Source organism: Peromyscus californicus, unplaced genomic scaffold (assembly GCF_007827085.1).
Source record: "Peromyscus californicus insignis strain IS unplaced genomic scaffold, ASM782708v3 Scaffold_10__1_contigs__length_136768540, whole genome shotgun sequence".
Classification (NCBI taxonomy): domain Eukaryota; kingdom Metazoa; phylum Chordata; class Mammalia; order Rodentia; family Cricetidae; genus Peromyscus; species Peromyscus californicus.
The window spans coordinates 30,446,674-30,459,719 of record NW_026294391.1 but is presented as its reverse complement, the minus strand read 5'-3'; the positions used below and the strand labels follow the sequence as shown (position 1 = coordinate 30,459,719).

At 38.9% G+C, this 13,046-nt stretch overlaps 1 protein-coding gene across 1 annotated transcript in view; it reads left to right on the top strand.

The window, feature by feature from the left end:
- The window catches only part of Map3k15 (mitogen-activated protein kinase kinase kinase 15), a 131,443-nt gene that overhangs the window by 66,304 nt on the left and 52,093 nt on the right, over nucleotides 1-13,046 (top strand).

Sequence of the window (13,046 nt, the reverse complement as noted above, 5' to 3'; positions counted from 1 at the left end):
CACCCATATGAGCCACTATCTGTATAGTTTTATCTTTAAGCAGGTCACCAACCTTTTCTGAACCCATTAGTCCTCTTTAAAACAAAGCAACAACAGAAAGAGTTGGATCAGATGATCTTAAATATTGCTTTATTTTAAAATTTTCCATGAGTTTGTAACATGAAGCGGCAAATTTTATTAAATAATCATAGCTTTTTTGAGACCTTGCCTTTAAAGGACCCTTTATCCTGCCAGCAATCTCAGTCCTACTCATAGATAGAAGCTCAATTCTGTCACTACTTTGGGAGTAGTGCTGCAGGCTATATATGCTTTTAGATAATCATGTTGTATTCATGAATGTTTAAACAAGATTTTGTCCAAACATGGGCTAGCTGAAAGCCATATTTAAAATTTATTTCACTCCTAAATGCCAAACTTACCTCAAATCATCTGTCCTCTTCCTTGATTAGTCCCCATCTGGTTTTGATGTTTTTGCTGCTTGTGGATTTAGAAGCAATTTCAGGTTGATAATTTTAACAGGAATTTTCCTTAGTAAGAACATTCTAAGGCTAAGGATGTAGCTCAGTTGGTATTTTCTTACTGTGCACAATACCCTTGGATTTGATTCCCCAGTACCATGTAAACCAGGTATGGTGATGAACGACGTAATCCCAACATCTGGGATGTAGAAGCAAGACACTCAGAAGTTCAAGGTCTTCCTTGGCCATATAGTAAGCTCAAGGGCAGTCTGGAATATATGAAACCCTGTTGATAGAGGGGTAAGGGAGTAGGAGAGAGTAAAAACTTTCTATGTACTATAAAGTCACAGTCTACACTCTCCCCTAGAAACAGCCTCTGAAAAAATGGGGTGCACACAATTGATTTGGGAGGTAATCATGTGATGCTTCAGAAGAATGAGATTGTGTGATGGGAAAAGAAATGCTATAGGCATAGAAGACGTGAAGAAGCAGAAAACTAGGGCTCTATTCTAATTAGGATGAACCTCATTGTTGTCTTACCTAAGGGAGAGGAAGCTGGCAACTTACCTACCAAACCCCACCCATCATTTGGGACTATTCTGGGAGTTAGCAGTGGCAGGGGGTAGTAGGCTCTACCAAGTCTGTGTGGAGATGAGTGCTGGTAGGATAAGGGCAGGGATCTGAGTGTCTGCTACCCATACTGTTATTAGAGTTGACTTTACATCTTTAATGTCTCCTCTTTTCATCAGTGTTTTTTCTATTAAGTCCTTCCTACATTATATTTTGCCCAGAATTATGGGAGTTCTTTCATTAGTTTCTCTTAGTGACTTATTCTGCTTTGCAGAAGAAACCAGATACATCTGAAATGTTTACATAAATGAGAACTATTATGAGAGATGTTGATGTTATACTCTATTGAATACTTTTTTCTTAAACAATTATTTTTGTAATAGTGTGACTGAAATAACAGGACATAAAAAAACTTGATTGTTTAGGATGCCTCTGGGTAACGTATATTGTAAATCCTTGTCAGACTAATTGCTATGAATTTAGTTTTCAAGAATATTCTTAGTATGGAAATGTCAAATATTATTAAGGCTGTGATACATGTGAAATGATAGATTAATGTTGATCAAGTAACTGGTAGATTTGCATGGTGGCAATTAAAGAGATATAGTATCAATGAACAGTAACATTCAATATCTAAGTTAGCTTGTTCTGTATATAATAATGGCTAAATTATTAAATGTTAAGATGACAGCTGGTATCTTACATTTCTAAGATAAATTTTAACAGTTATAACATTAAAACTAAAAACTATTATGTGTCTGTATTCTCCTTTATCTAATATTTTTTCTTTTTGAGAATTTCTTACATGAGTATTGTATTTACATCATTTCCACACCTTCATCTCCCTCTTCCCCTTCCAATTCTTCCCATCTGCCCCCACTCTCTCTCAAGTGAAGATTTTTTTTTATTTGCTAGGATGTAATATTTCTCTATTCAAAAGTGGTTTTAACCTGAGTGAATTGTCACACACCTGTTATCCCAGCTACTAAAAAGCTGAGGCAAGCAGATCTTTTGAGCCTAGGAGCTTGAGAGTGCCTGAGCAACACAGAAAAGCCCCATCTCAAAAACAAGTTTTGTTTGAGTGTCTGATAAATGAGTACCCAGAAAGCTTTTAGCGGTACATCTCTGGATTATGCACACATACATGGAGCTGCTTCTGAGAGCAGCTTGGGAGAATCGCTATGAGAAAACTGCCCCATGACCCCTCCTTTATGAACAGATGGAGATTGTTGGCTCTGTCATGGATCCAAATGAAACATTGCTAATTATCAAAGGACCTTCTAGAATGAAAAATTTTTTTAATTTTTTTATTCTTTGGAATTTCATACATGTATAAAATATATCTTGGTCACATCCATCCCCTACTCCTCCCTGAAACTGCCCCCAGGCTGCCCCTAAATACACCTCCCTCCAAAATTTATATCCTCTATTTTAAATAGCACACTGAGTCCAATTTGTGTTATCCATATGTGCATGGATGTGTGGTCATACAATGAGGTGTGAGCTACCTACCAGTGACCACCCACCCCAAAGAAAAGTGATTCTTCTTCCCCCAGCAGCTGTCATCTGCCAATAGCCCCTCGGTTAGGGCTAAAGCATCTGGAGTCTACTGCCCCCAACATATACCATGTTGAAATTTTTATCTGGCTTGATCTTGTGCAGGTCTTATGCTGGTAAACACAGATGCTGTGAGTTCATGTGTGTTAATAGCCATGTCATGTCCAGAGGACAACATTTCACAGTGTTCCTTCCTATCTTCTAACTCTTAAATTGTTTCCACCCCCTCTTCCGGGATGTTTCCTCAGCATTGGTGGAAGATTTTTAGAGCCATCCCATCTATGGCTGAGTAATCACAGTCACTTATTCTCAAACACTTTGGACAGTTATAATTCTCTGCGTTAACCATTGTCCTCTGAAATAAGCTTGTCTGATCAAGATTGAAAGAATCACCAATCTATGTATGTTAAACAGAAATATTTGAAAGTAGTTAGACACTGTATTTAGCAAAACGTCAGCTGAACACTAAGAATTTAGAGGGAAAGAAGGGTAATGATAGAGTGTCATGGGAATGAATATAATCAATTAATTGTATTATGCAGGCTCATACACATATATGAAACTGTTAAATTTTATATTTTAATGAGTCTTTTAAAATTAATGTTATGTGTATGGGTGTTTTGCCTGGATGGAGTATGTTTACTATATGTATGCCTGATGCCTATATAGGCCAGAAGATGGCATTGGATCCCCTGGAACTGGAGTTATGGGTAGTTGTGAGCCAACATGTGGGTGCTAAGAATCAAATCCAGATCCTCTGGAAAAACAGCAAGTGCTTTTAACCACTGAGCTATTTCTCCAGCCCCAAAATTTAAAATTTTAAAAGTTATTTGTCACCCATTCTTACCAAAGAATTAAATTAGGTCTCATGTAGCACCCCGGTACAGTGGATACCATATATTACTTTAGTAACAATACCATTTTGTGCTTTTAAGAAGAGTTGTCTAAGCCAGGTGGTGGTGGTGGTGGTGGTGCACGCCTTTAATCCCAGCACTTGGGAGGCAGAGCCAGGCAGATCTCTGTGAGTTCGAGGCCAGCCTGTTCGGCAGAGCGAGATCTAAAAACTACACGAAGAAACCCTGTCTCAAAAAACCAAAAAAAAAAAAAATTTTGCCTAGCAAATCAAATGAAAAGAAATTGAGTTCCTAGAAGTCTGCCTCTTATGGGATTATTAACTGGATAGCCAGAATGCACAGAAAATGAATTTGAGAACATGGAAGTTATGCCCATGTGTCAACTTTCTTGTATTTGTGAGGATGTGAGGAAGGCCAAAGGGGTGGTTCATGCCTACACAGAACAAGCTGCTCCTTAGATATTTAGGCAAACACATCTTGGAGCTAAACTTTGAAAAGCCGTATGGAATAAAGTGTGAAGTTTGAACAAAAACTTCTGAGGTCCTCTGGATAGGTGTCTCTTGGTTAGGCTGAGCTTTTGGGAAACTTTTCAGAAGAGTGCTAGTCATAGCTCCAGTGGTCTGGTTCCTTCTCTAGTTCACTTCTCTTTAGCCTGGTCTTCAGTGTGAGGAGCAGCAGGCTGTTGATACCTGTGGAAGATTGCATGTGCTGTTCCTCTGCTGGGAATGGTTTTTGTGTCATCACTTACTTGACTGACTGGGGTCATCCTTTAGAATTAGTTCAAGCATCCCTTTCTGAGAGAGGCTGGTACTAAATCTGAAAGGAATACATCTCTGTATTTATTTGTCTAATATCTATCCTCTCTCTCACTAGACTCTGAGGAGTGGGGGACTGTGTCATGGTAAATACTAGGCCATTGTATGCCCAATGCCTAAGATCACTGTGTGACCTCTATGCACGTGTTCAATAAATATTTGTTGAATAGAGTAAATTAATTAATGGCTAAGTGCTTGATTACAGTATAGAGTTGGAAGAGATCCATATGTAATGAATGTATGGATGCTATAGTTATTTTCAGGGTTTGGCAATAAAAAGTAAATCTTTTCATGTCTTCATTTACATGTGAGTGTTTGCATAAAATATTTCAGTTATATTCATTATATATAGAAAAATATCAAAAAATAATTACTGGTGATAACACCATCCATAGTATATTATTTACTTTTATGGCTGTGGTAAAACACCATAACCAAAAATGACTTGTAAAAGAAATAGTTTATTTTGACTTACAGGAGAGGCAGAAAGTCCATAATGGTGAGGGAAGCATGGAAGTAAGTGGCAGGTATGACAGTAGGAAGCTAAAAGATCCCATTTCCATCCACATGAAGGAGGTAGAGAGAGTGAACTTCAAATGGGATGAGACTATAAACTCTCAAAGCCAGACCCTAGTGATGACATACTTCATAACAGCAAGACTCACCTCCCGTAGGTTCCATAAACTCCCCAAATAGTAGCACCAAAAGGGGATCAGATATTCAGAGCCTATGGGGGACATTTTTCATCCAAACCTCCACATACAGTATCCATTGAATTAGGACCCAAAGCAAAGGATGTGGAAGAGTGATGGTTTACATAGGTTAGATCAGCGTCAGTGGTGATGGAAGTCTTCCTAGTCAGGGACCCCAGGTATTTTCCAAAGGGGAAATCTGATAGAGACTCAGGAGAGTTTATCCTCCTGACCATGGAAACATCTGCCTCCTTAGCATTGTTGACTTATGTATTCGCCAGGGTAAGGTACGTACTGTAAGAAACAGCCCACAAAGTCAGTGCCTTACAATGATGAAAATTTCTCTTCCCTCATGCAACATCCCAATGTAGATGTATTCTGATTAGACAGTCCCTTCTTCATATTATTCCTTGACAGTCTATTCTCTATCCATTCAAAGCTCTGTCCTTTCATAGATTGTTGGAGCTCCTGTTGGTCAGGTGATAAAAACTGAAGACCATAGTGAATTGGAAGGGGAAGAGCTGTGTGTTTTGTTTCTTCTTTATTAAGGTAATTCATACATACATGCAATTCACCAATTTTAGGTAGCCAAATCAGTGAATTTTAGCATATTCACAGAGTTGTACAATCACAACCACAGTTAATTTTTCTTTTTTATTTATTCTTCTCTCACATATTATATTCTGACTGCAGTTTTCCCTCCCTCCTCTCCTCCCAGCCCCTCCTCCTCCTTTCCCTTCAGAAAAAGGCAGGCTTCCCAGGGATATCAACCAAACAGCATATCAAGTTATAATAAAACTAGACATATAACCACAGTTAATTTTAGACCATTTGCAGCATTCCCCCCTGAATAAATCTATCCATTACTAGTCAGTTCCCTTTCTTGTTTCCTCCAGGTTTCCTCCCTATTCACTATTAATCTATTCTGGCAACCCATTAGTAGTTACTTCCAATTCCTTCACCTCACTAGCTAACCAATTCCTCCTTGTTTATGGCTTTGCCTGCCCTGGCCACTCCCTATGAATAGAATGATAAAATATGTGTTGTTTTGAGTGTGGCTTTTGTCATGTGGCATAATATTTTAAACACTTGTTTATGTTGTAGATTTTGTCAGTACTTATTTTTGTTGCCAGGCATTCCATAGACCACATTTTAATTATCATTTCATCTGTTGGTGGGTATTAGGGTTGTTTCTATTCTTCAGTCATTGTATGGAGGCTTCTATGTGCCTGGTGAGGGATTGCTACTCCTTCCTTCATATGCTCATTCACCCAAATTAAACCCCAACTAACTGCAAGGGAAATTGGGAAATGGAGTCTGGGTGATCAAGAAGGAAAGGAAATAGGCTGTGTGAGCCTGCAACAACTTGTAGATAAGAAGTGAAAACTTAACTAGACCCATTGTGAAGATTTATGGTAACATGTCACAGGACAGGATCAAGCAGGAATATGCTTCAGATCCTGCTTGCTGCCTTTGTGCAAGTAGGAGAGACAGTCTGCAAAACGTCCAGTTCTGTTGCACGGTCTTCTAGTCACTGAAGAGCCATCACGTATTTCTTTGTAATCCCCCTGAAGGCTGGAGGAACTTGGCATGATGGGAGCACAGCAGGAGTGCTGCTGCCCTATGATATAACTTGGACCCACTTGTAGAGTAGGAAATAACTATTTTGGATTGTATTTCTTTGGCTATGGGCATTGTTCATATGAGAACACAGGTTGTCTCTAGTTGTTCCCTTCTCTTCTGTAAATATGAGGCATCTGGCCAGTGGAGGGCACCTGCTTTCCTATGGCAGGTGTGTATCTATCAGAGCCTGGTCAGGAAACAGAAACTACCTTCTGTATTTAAAATAGAGGAAACTGAACACAGGAAATTGGTTACACAGGCAATGAAAGAGTTGAGGAGGGAATCAGAAAACCAGGAGTCAGCCTAGAAATTAGCAGCTATAGGAAGCTGCTGCCACTATTTTCCTGGAGCTGTCTAGAATAGAGATGATATTACCAGATACAGGAATTACCTGGAGTAGTGATCCTGAGGCAGCCTCCTGGGAGCTGTCTGTGGAAGAGAACCAGCTGTGGCTAGAGCTACCCCAAACCAAGAAAGAATAGACAAATTGCCTGGTCTTTCCTCCTCCCCATCCTCCAATTACCTGCCTAGACAGCCTTTCAATGGCTACAGCCAGATAGATGGTCATCAGAAGCCTGAAGACTTAACTCCCTGAACAAAGCAGAATAGCGAAGACTGGGAGAATATCTGAAAGAAAACAGACCCATCAGTGGCCCAATAAAACACTTTCAGATATACCAATTGTCTTCTGATTGCTCTTAATACAACTTCATCATGTCATATTTTATAGACAATAAAATGTAAAATTGTAAGGATATAATTTGATGAGTGCGGCCAACAAAATATACTCATCAGATTACCAGTGCTGTGAGCTACAATGATTTATTCCCCCAAAGTAATCTTTTTTGCCCCCTTCCTAGCCACTTTGCCCACCATCCAGCCCCTATCTGTGTATTTTTGATTGGTCTAGTTCCCCAGCTCCTCTTCTTTTTGGTAGTGTCAGAATTTGTATATGCCCATTCAATGATTTTTAATTTTTCTCCTATGGTTCTTAGACTTGGGTTCTAGAGTTTTCATTTCTCTCCTCTCTCTACCTTATTCCTTACTCCCCTCTTCCCTCTTTTCCTCCCTTTCTCCACCCCTACCACACACAATATTTATAGAAGCAATGCATTGTTAATAATTGATTTCAAATTCTTGTTCGGAGTAGATTTTTGTTTGTTTATTTTTCAAGACAAGGTTTCTCTGTATAACAGTTGTGGCTGTCCTGGAACTCGCTTTGTAGACTAGGCTGGCCTTGAACTCACAGAAATCTGCCTGCCTCTGCCTCCCAAGTGTGGGGTATATTTTTTTTGTGGCAGAGTCTCTCACACTGTTGCTCAGGCTAGCCTGGACCTCATGGAGTTCCTCTTCCCTCAGCCTCCCAAAAATGCTTAGATCATGCACACAGGTACCCACACCTCTCCCAAGTTCTTTTACTTTGAGTAAAGTCATCTCTGGGTCAGTCCAGTTGGTTATGTTGTATCTCAATAATTGGATCACATTTTTCTGCTTCTCTGCACATCTTAGAATTGTACTATACTCCACACATCATATCTAAAAGACCTGAGTCAGAAGTATGGCTTTATTTTGTTTGTTACTATGAATATTGGAAGCCTTGCCTAGGCCTGGTGATAGCATTTATGGCTTTTTTTTAATAGTTCTAGAGAATAGCTGGGTTGACAGTGGATTGCCTTTTTAATTTGATTCACTTCACCTGTGATTAGCCCAACCCCCAACCTCCTGTCCCTCTGCTACCTTTTCTGTCTTGTCAATATTTATGCAAGAAGAGCCAGGAACTGCCATTTCTGATATCTTTGGATTCAGTTATTGCTGGGCCTGGAATCCAAATGCTGTGATTAATGCATGAGACAGCTTTTGGTTTCTGAGCTTCTCTTTCATTTGTGGCTTTCTAGACTGAATTCAGGGGGTGGAGTTAGAGTAACAGAATTGTTAGAGTGAGTGATTTTCTTTTGCTTAGGGGTGATTCTAAATTGGAATCTCTCCTATCACCTTAATACTGTTTTCCAAGGGGGAAAAAAGCTGACTTACTCCTTGTCTTTACTATCTTTATTATCAAATGTAAACAGAGGTTTCTCTGTCCCACCCTTCCTGCAGCCACTTATAAATAATCACTCAGAGGCTTAATATCAACTACAAAATGTTTGGCCTATTAGCTCAAGCTTATTACTAACTAGCTCTTACATATAAATTAACCCATTTCTATTAATCTATGCATCACCACGTGGTTCATGGCTTGTTACCTCTTTTTCTATATGTCTTGCTTCCTCAGTGGCTATTGGCATCTGCTCTGACTCCGCCCTTCTTCATCTCCAGTTTGATTGTACAGCCTACCCTTATTCTGCCTAGCTATTGGCCAAAACAGCTTTATTTGTCAACCTATGAGAGCAACACATTCACAGTGTACAGAAAGACATCCCACAGCAATCAAAGGCTCTTTCTTTCAGTCATCTACTTAGACCAGGCAAGCAAGTGTGGAAATTGTCATAGTTCTGGACTTGACTTCATCATGACTTCCCACCACAGGAAGGACTGTTCACATGCTTTTATGTCCTAAAGTCTTTTGTTATGTTTTTGGTACCTGCAAAACAAACAATGTTCTAGAAAGGATGGTGGTCTCATCAGAGAAGACCTCACTCATTAGAAAGTAATCAGGGGTCATGTAGTTTAAATACACGGGGAGGAAAGCCACAGGTAGAGACCAGCACATTGAACAAGGCTTGCACAGCTGGAGCAGAATAAATAGTCGATGAGGAGTATAGATGGTAAGAGATGAGATTGGAGAGATAACTAGCTTCAAGAGCTTGGAAAATATTGAAAAGACCATTTTTAGAAAATGATACTTTTCCTAAGCTAAGCATCCCTGAAGAGTTGTTGTTGTGTGAAACCAAGTCTCACTGTGTAGCCAGGCCTCAAATTTATAATACTGCTCCTGCCTTAGCCTCCAGAGTGCTGAGATTGCAGGCATACACTGCCCAGTCATCTTGCTCCAGGAGAGGGTAGATTTAGAGCTGTTACCTGATAGAAAATTGTTTGACGATCAATGACTTTTGTGTTAAGAACACATTGTAAGGGGCTGGAGTGATGGCTCCGTGGTTAAGAGCACTGACTGCTCTTCCAGAGGACCCAGGTTCAATTCTCAGCACCCACATGGTGGCTTTAAGTTCCAGGGGACCCAGCTCCACTACACATTTAAAAAAAGAAAAAAAAAGCCAACAGAATAAAGTTATGTTTAAAAGAATACATTGTAGAGAAGTAAGGGAGAAGGTGGGGGGATGATAGTGGTTTGGCCCATGGTGGTAACTGTGGAATTCATGAGGAGTGGACTTTTCAGATATGGTTTGAAATAAAAACCAGTGGCATCTGCTTGATGAATAAACAGTATTAGGGCACATAAATCATGACTAACGTTATTTTTTGCCTAAATAACAAGAATAATGGACTAATCATTAAACAAGATGGGGAAGGCTACAAGAAGGACATTATGATAGTATATCAAATGATTTTAGATGTATTGAATTTGAGGGGTTAGACATGCAAAGGATGTGCTCAGATGGAGATATAAATCTAGAATTTGAGGGAAAATCTGAGCCAGAAATAGAAATTTGATGATTATCAGAATATAGATGGTTTGAAAACTCAGGTTATAATTAGATTGTATCATGAGGAGACCTAATGTGTTTGCTACAGAGGAGAAGGGTAAAATGTTTGTGTTTGGAGATACTCCATTGTTAAAAGATGATAGATATAAGTAGTTATCAAGCTCTAGTAAGAAGATAAGTAGTTATCAAGCTCTAGTAAGAAGATAAACAGGTGAATGCAGTGTCCTGCTAATCAAATGAATGAAAAAGGAGCCACAGTTGTTCAGTGCACACACAGGTCAAATGCATATGTAGATCAAATGATCAAACAGCTCAAGGACTGGGAATTGTTCCATAGATTTAGCAATAAAGCAGACATGCTGAGTCAGAATGTGCAGGATAAAAGGCATGGATGTCAAACTCTCATCTCCAGAGAGTCACATTTAATTGATCTGTGGTGCACACTGGGTCCCTGGACTTTTAAAGACCCCTAGGTGTGTCTAATAAGGTTAAGACCCACTATCATCTTTACTTTCTTATCATTATGAGATGTCCTTAGTGTCAGAAATGATGTTGCTGACTGATTAAACATAGGAGTTTTTATCTGTAGGGCTTGTTTCTGGATACTTGGGATCTGGAAATGATAAGGAGATCTCAAAGCTGGTTAGTAACCAGTAAAGGGATTAGCTGTTTAGCACCTGTCCTAAAGTGACTTTTAAGCTGAAAATCTCTTGGCTTTTCATTTTTAAGGTGCTTGATTTTTGTTTTGGGTATATTCAAAGGCATTTTGTTTTAACAAGGGTAAGTTCAAGTTAATAATAATTGAAAAAAATCTCAAAAGGAAATTTTAGTATAACTAGTCCAGAAAAAAGTGTCCCAACCTGAATTCTCAGCAACAATTAAGCATTTAGGTGAGTTAAGTACATTCTTTGAAAAATCCTAAATATTTCATCCCTCAAAAGTTGGCTAGTAACAGGTGTAAAAAAATTTTTTTTTTTTTTGTTTTTCGAGACAGGGTTTCTCTGTGTAGCTTTGTGCCTTTCCTGGAACTCGCTTTGTAGACCAGGCCGGCCTCGAACTCACAGAGATCCGCCTGCCTCTGCCTCCCGAGTGCTGGAATTAAAGGCGTGCTCCACCACCACCCGGCAGGTGTAGAAATTTTGTACCTCATTAAAGTTTTAATATTTTTTTTGTATTCTTACCATAGACATTAGGAGTTATCTAAATGCTTTAGTAAATTTGAGTTGGTTTGGTATCTGTTAGCTCTAATAATTAAAGAATATCATGGTAGGCTATATAAAAAGCAATCTGGTTTTCAGGCTGGTTAAATTAGATACTATATGACAAAGAGAGCAGGAACACAAATGCATTTAAGACAAGACCAAAGTAGAAGATGGAAAAGAGAGAGTGGAAAAACAGAAGGATGCCAAGTGTCCAGATTAGCCCTTCTCAATCTGGGTTATGTTCCAACAAGAGAATTAATCCCTAATGCCCTATGGTATCCACTGAATGACATGAATAAATTTCTTTCCTGAGTGTGCAATGGGACTAGTCATGTACCATCTTTGGGAGAACTTAGAAAATAGTCATACAAATGATACAATAATGTTCTCTAGAGTTTAATTTTATTGTGGATCCCCAGTTAAGAAAGGCTATTTAGGTACTATTCTGTTTTCTTAGATGATGAAGTAAGTTTTTGAGGTGTGTCTTTAGGAAAGAAAACAAAAACCTGCTATAAAAGTGCCAAGAAATTAAGAAGAATAATTTCTTTATAAAGCTGGGTGTAGTATCTGGCTCATGTATTCTCAAAATTTGGGAGGCTGAGGCAGGAGGATTGCCATGAGGTTGAGGCCAGCCTGGGCTACATACTAAGTTTCAGTCCAGCTTGGGCTGAGTGGCATGTCCCAACAAAATATTTAAAAGATTCACTAGACTAGTTATTAACAAAGCATAAAAACAACCATTTTATACAAATCCTCACAGAAGTTTTCTAAAGAGTTTAAGGTGTATCCTTCCAGGCTTCTGTCTGTATGCATGAGCATATGTGTTAATAGTGTTTATATCAAAGAACAAGATCATGCTTTTAACTAGCATTTTTCTGTACAACATTATGGCTATTGTTCTACATTATTATGTATTTGTTCCTTTCTAAGGGCTGCATAGTATTACATAGCTTGGTTGTTATACATTTGTCTGTCCATTCTGTTAACAGATATTTGCAGCTATCTACAATTGTTCGCTATTATAAGCAATGCCATAACAAAAGTATTTTTCAAAACTTGTTGGGAAAATTGTATATTATAAATTCTAGAAGTGGAATTTTAAAGTCAGGATGCTTGCCTATCTTTTAATTTTTTATGTAAAATTTCAAAAATATTCAAAATTGGAGACTATTGTGATTGTAGGCAAGGATCTTCATAGACACAGACCAATAGGAAATACAGAAATCTAAGAAGAGCCTGGCATAGTGGCTCATGTTTATATAAGAATTAGAGAGGCAAAGGCAGAATTATTGTGAGTTTGAGTGACCAGCCTGGTCTACACAGTGGGTTCTGGGAACAGCCAGGCCTACAAAGTGAGATCATGTCTAAAAAAGATGGAGGGAATAGAAATGCAAAAATATTTATTATTAAAATTATCTCATGTGGTTGTGGGGCCTGAGAAGCCCCATCATAGGCTGCCTGCAAGCCAGAGACCCAGGAAAGCCATTGGTAGAATTCAATGAGTCCAAAGGCCTGAGAATTAGGAGGGCCATTGTATGTGATCCCTGAAGTCTAAAAACCTAGAACCAGGAACTTCAGTGTCTAAGGGCTGGAGAAGATAATTTCACAGCTCAAAGGGAGGGAAGGAGGAAGATAGATTGAGATTGGCCTTTTTGGTCTACCCTGGCTTCAAT